Source organism: Equus przewalskii, chromosome 6 (assembly GCF_037783145.1).
Source record: "Equus przewalskii isolate Varuska chromosome 6, EquPr2, whole genome shotgun sequence".
Lineage (NCBI taxonomy): Eukaryota > Metazoa > Chordata > Mammalia > Perissodactyla > Equidae > Equus > Equus przewalskii.
In genome coordinates, this window is record NC_091836.1 from 69,201,688 (window position 1) to 69,207,998 (window position 6,311).

Genomic DNA, 6,311 nt, shown 5'->3' on the forward strand with positions numbered 1-6,311 from the left:
AGAAGTCAAGAGCAATTCTATTATCCATAACCCCACTGGTCAGTGAGTTGAGGCTCACCTGAATGCCTTCTAGGACTGAAGTGGTCTGACTGATGGCTTCAGCTAAAGTCAGGAATGAATTTCATACCAACATTTCTAATAGGATGACTCTCAAGACTGGGATAATCTCCTGCAGAGTCTGCATGAAAGAGTCAGTCACCCCCCCCCCCCCCCCCCAGGAAGCTCCCCCTTGTAAGCAAGGACAGCTTCATTTTGGAGCAATCTCCACAGTCATCTCAGTGCAACATGATCTACTGGTGGTGCTTCCTTAAACATCTGAAGGTTGCTTATGACCCTCTCTAAAGTGCAAGGCGCCATGTTTTCAGGAAGGCAAGTTAATGCCTGGCTTCCACACAGGAAGTACAGGCCTGAGGGCATATATGATGCTGCTGTTTATGACTGTTGGGGCCTCCCAAGTGGGACCTACACTATTCAGGTGACACAGGTTGACAGTGTTCCTACTGTGACCTCTTGGCCACCTGGTAGCCCTCAGAGCTCCCAGTTCACTTAGAATAATTGAAACCAGTCCTTATTTTTGGAAAGACTGTCTGATGGCAGTTAGTCCAACCTGTCCCATATGTCCATGCCACCAAGCAGGTGGGATTCCACCCCACAGGATGATTGGGCAACAGCTACAAGAATGGGGGTGAAGGAGATATCTAGATGTTGTGACAAGTGTTTTGCATGAGAGATATAGGAACTGAAGTGCACCTGATGTTTCGATAGACTTCTCAGTAGGTTAAAGGTAACTGCTATCAAATTGCGGTCAGAGCTCTGTGGTGGGGGATGGCAAACCCAACAGTCAGTCAAGTTTAAGGAACTTGCAACAGTCTGGGAGAGTTGTACTAGGCCATTTTCCTTTGAGAGGAGGGCTCCAGGGGTGACTCTGTTTCAAACTGTTATGCTCAAGGACCGTGTCAAACCAACAACAGAATCCAGGCGGCTGAAGCAGAATTAAATGTGAATACTCCAGGCTTCCTTTTGGCTAGGCTACCACGTGGAGGATGTAGCAACCAAGCTGGCTTGCTTTTACAAGCTTGCTCTTAGGGTAAAGAAAACATCACGCCCAGCAATGGTCAGTGCAGAATACTGAATTTTCAAAATAAATTTATACAACACTCCCCAACCTCTCTCATTGTGATCATTACTCAGCAAGCAGCTCTGACAGTTAATCTTATGTGTCAATGTGACTGGGATATAGGGTCCTCAGATATTTGGTTAAGCATTATTCTTGGTATGTCTAATTTCTGAATGAGATTACAATTTGAATCAGTAGGCTCAGTAAAGCAGACTGCCCTTCCAGTGTAGGTGGGCCTCATCCAATCTGTTGGAGGCCCGAAAAGAACAGAAGTCAGGGTAAGGGACAATTCACTCTCTCCGCCTGTTTCCAAGCTAGGACATCAGTCTTCTGCTTCTGGACTGGAACTTACACCAGTTCTCAGGCCTTTTGACTGAGTGGAACTACACCAGTGGCTCTCCAGCTTACAGACGGCAGATCACGGGACTTCTCTGCTTCCATAATTGTGTGAGCCAAATCCTTATAATAAATCTCTTTATATATACACACACATATCCTATTGGTTCTGTTTCTCTGGAGAACAATAATACAGCAGTAAAGAGGAAGTGATTGCTTTCTAGGTACTGCCACATTCAGTGACCAAACTGTCTTACTAAGGTATTGACCAGGAAGAGCTAAGAGAGGCAGAGTCACAAATGTTTTGAGTACATTTTCTGAGTAGGCTGTTCCAACACTCAACAACGCTAGATGCCTGTGGATGGAGAGCAGAAGGTCCATCAAATACCTTGAGTATCAGCCCACTGCTGAGTGGCTTGTGTAATGAATTTGTACCACTGACAGACTGTATATGGTCAAGAAAAACAAAAACGTGAGACAGATTAGTTTCAAGACCAAAACAGTATAGTTGCAGTCGGCTGACTGGAGAACAGCAACGCTGTAACCTGAGAAAGTATCAACAGTGGTGAGGCAATCTCAATAACCCCCAGAGGGAGGCAAAGTTGATCGACATAATCAACCAGCCAGGAGTGGGTGGAGGCCAGGCTCTGTGCTATGTGGCCTCATTCACAGCTAGACAAACTGGACTCTGACAGAAGTCACAAGCCTGGCATGCAGCAGTAGTCTCTGCATCAGAAGTCTAAGTCTTTTACTTTGTGCCCAGGCTATGACGGCAGGTGTTAACGCCATGTCAGTACGACAAATCCAGGCAACAACAGTGGCAATCGGAGTGGTAGAGGTTCCGTCAGGAGCTTGATTCCAGTTGGTCTCATCAGAGAACGAGCCCCCACTATGGGCATCTACATGAGTGACCCCAACAGTTCAACTCATTCATAGTTTGTGGCCCCAAAGAAGAATGTCTTTAATCTGACAGCCTGTAGTCTTCTGACACCAGAAGACTAGGCCATTGACAATAGGCCTAGAGTCAGTAAAAATAAAACATGTCTGGTCTCTAGGAATTGTCTAGGGCAAAGGTCACAGCTTTCAATTCAGCCCATTGTGCTGATGAGCGCTTACTGTAGTCAGTCTTCCAGAATTGTCACTGGACACCAGCAGCTTTTAACTTAGCTGGACCATCGGTGAAACCAGGCCCAGGCATTTGACTGCAGAAGTTTTTGTAAATCAAGTGCCCCACTGAGCCAGTGGCTCTGCTTCAGGCAGCCAAGTGGGGAATACATTTCCTCCAAAGGAGTAGATGTCACTTTTTTATGTCAAACTAAGATAGTCAGGCTGTTTGCATCCCAGAACACACCATTTCCATTTGATGAGGGAAGCCTGCTGGGATCTTTCTCGTAAGTTGTCAAATCTGAGTTAGCATGGTCCAAGATGGAAGCATTAGGCCAGTTACGAGCATTAGGGTCAGATATTCAGTTTCAGCAATAGCTCAGTAGCAGCCTGACAGCTGTCCACCTTCTAAAAGGTGGACTTGGTGCGTGCAAAGGGCACGAGGCCCTGCTGTACTGGGAAACAGCCTGAGTACTCCAGCAGTCACCAAGTTTTGAACTAAAGCTGTGATTTTCGTTTCTTTCCTCTTAGGGTTCTATATTGTTTTTGTTAGACTACCTGAAAGGAAACAGCGATCATTTCTCTATATGTAGTAGTCCCTCAATGAGAGACATATAAGCATTCACAATTCAGTCAAATGTATAACTGACTTTAATAACACATTGATGGGAAAGCCATACAACAGTAGGACATTGAATCAGTTTAGAGGCTCCCCCTACAGGTCATTTTAATTTTCCTTTCCCATTGCAAACTTCATCCAAACGCTACATCAGTTGAATTCAGGCAGTTTTTCCCCACTGTGGGAACCCAGACCACGCAGTTTAAGATAGGTATGTTGGAGGCTACAGCCACCAAGAGATTACGCTCTCCCAGCCAAGAGTATGTGGACATCACAGGAGAGGGAGAGGCTAGCCGGCAGGGGGCAGCTGGGTCAGGGAAACTTTTTTCCTGACTTTTGCTCCAGGGTCAGTGCTGCCTCTTCCCTTGTCTAACTCTTGGCGCCAATGAGCACCTAAGGCTCAAGGGCTCCTATTTTAGTTTTAGTTTTCTGCATCCCTGCACACCACCACGGATCTGTCCCACAATCCTTGGCACTTCTGACCATCCCTGTATTCAGGGCTCCCTGTCCCCTTGAGACCAAGTAGGATGGTGATTTAGGTGTTTATATTCAACAGAGCTATAAAAGGGGATCTCCTCAAAGACCCCCAGCACACACAACTTCTTTCCTTAAAGCAGTGGGGGGGGGGGTGGGGGGGTGGGGGGGTAGGGATCAGCGGTTACAGAGGGAAGAGTGGCTTTGCACCAGTATGCAGGGTCATGTATTTACTTCCAAGAGGCTACCTGCTTGGACTCAACAAACTCCCAAATGTTTTTGGTGCACTCAAAGCTCTATATCCTTACTGCTGACACCATTTATTTCACCTTTGGGGAACACTTTGCTCGAGTCATAGCTATACTGCCTTCAGCTGGGGCCACAGGGTTGCTGCTTTGTCAAGCAAATATCTTTTCCTCCTCCTGCCCAGAGAAGAGTGAGCAACAACCTAAGCAACCATTTGGGCAGTGTGTTTCAATCCTACTTCTCGATACTTAGCCTCAAAATATTCACTAACGGGTAGGACAACAAGGGAGCCTAACTCCTCCACCCTGGCTTAGCAGCATTTGCTACCAGAGCCCAGGTTATCTTCTCATACCTCCTCACCTGGCCCATGTCTTCTCTTCTAGAAAGCCATGTCTGTCAGCATCCCATCTGTTACCAAAACTGTCAGAACAGTCTATGAAGGATCTAGAATTTTATCTTACTTGCAAACTGACAAGTTAGTCTATTATTCTTTCATGGATACTAGTGGAAGACAAGAGACTCCTGGATCAAAGAACTTTTATTACCTATAGAAGAGGAAGCAACTTGAGCATGTTTGTGTCAGTTCCCCCTGTCCCCCACAACAAAAGTGATGTGGGGTAGGCCTAGATGGCATGATGCCTACACATTTAGTGGGTTCTATCACAGGAAAAGAATCCTGAGCTTGGGAAATTCAACACTTTTATAGTGAACAGTAGGTAACCCTGCTCCTTGGTTTACTCTCAAGGTTGCTCACTGCCCACAGAGCACTGAGAGAATGCCCTGGAAAAGAGTGGTGGGGTCTTACATTCATATGAAGCAAGATATGCAGGGATGCTCAGGGCTCATGGCAGACTGCCTCTCCCAACAGTTTCTCATTCTTCAGAGGGTCACTTTCGACAGTATTATAAACCAAATCCAGGGCATGAAGAGCCTGAATACTATTCAATATTCACCAGTGGTTTCCCAGAAGAGTTTGCCATAGAGAAATTTCCCGCAATGTGCCAAACCCTCTTACAGCAGCCAAGATACACTGCAAAAAAATCTGGGACCTTTCCTATTGACTCGGAATGGATCTAAGGTTGGCATGATAGACTGCGGGACCGGGTTGTGTGTAAAACAACCCCACAGTTGCCATTCTTCCTTAACAAGCGTTACGCACCCGAATCCCTCTTCTCCCAAGCAGACCAGCCAAAGTTCTAACGATTCACCTGTTTTCTGCCCATAGAAGTGGGGAATTTCCCTCCTTTCATGCTTGTGTAGGTGTGTGTCTCTGTAACTGCTGCCTGAAAGGAGCAGGAAGCTTCTTCCACCCAGGTTGAATACTAGCGTCAGTAGTCACAATGGGGTGGACGTGAGGCTGATGGCTGGATTAGTGAGGAGGTGATCCTTCCCAGAGGAGAGTGAACAACCACTGGGGCACCTTCTGAGAAACTGTCTTTGAACCTGCTTCCTGGTACTCAGAGCCTGCAACCACCTCCCCAATTCCTCCTCATTAACAAGCAATAAGGTATTTATGTATTTAAAACATTATTCTGAGAAGGGGGCCACATATAACACCAGACTGTCAAAAAGATCCAGAGCGAAAAAAAGATTAAGCATCCTTGTCAACCATTCTAGGAGTCATCTGAGCACACGTGTTTTCAGGCTGGGTTGTTAAGAATATTCTATTTAATAACATAAAAGGCTATCATGGGGGACAGGACACATTCTACAAAGAATATTAATGTGATATTAGCAGTTTTCCCAGATGATTTCCATCAGGGAGACAAAGTTTCCAGCAGAGAGGGGGCTGTCTAGACAGGTGGAGATAAGGTAGAGAGTTGGTAAGAGGAAGGCCTCTAAACTAAGAAGAAACTTGAATCCAGAGAAAAATACAACTTGTGTGTATTCAAAGGAACTGCATTTTCTTCCATTCCCTAAGGTTGTTCTGAAGTAAAAAGACTGTTTCTAAAAATATAAAAAGCACCGAACCTCAAATACACATTAGCAGCTGAAATTTGCAAATAATGAAAAACATTAACTATCTTTCCCCACTCTCCTCAGCAGTCTTATATATTTTTTGGAAGACATAAGTTCATCCTGGGCAGGTGTGAGGAGTTAAGAGCCAGGAGGAAAATGTGACAAAACGTCAGGAGGGGTGCTGCAGACCCACTAAAGAGGGTAAAGAGCAGCCCAGCAGCATTCAAAACAGGCTGGAGTGACCACTCAGTCAACGCAGTGTCAACAGCCAGCCAGAGGCACTCCGCAGCCTCACAAACCGCAGACAGGCTGAGGCTTGAGCGTGTTCAACTGATGGGAAACTGTCCTAAAATACTACAAGTGCAAAGCAGCAGAGTTTGGGGGGAGGTGGATGACCAAGTGCAACATGGCTGGGCTGCTAACCCACTTCTTCAGCAAAAAGATACGGCCTCAAGT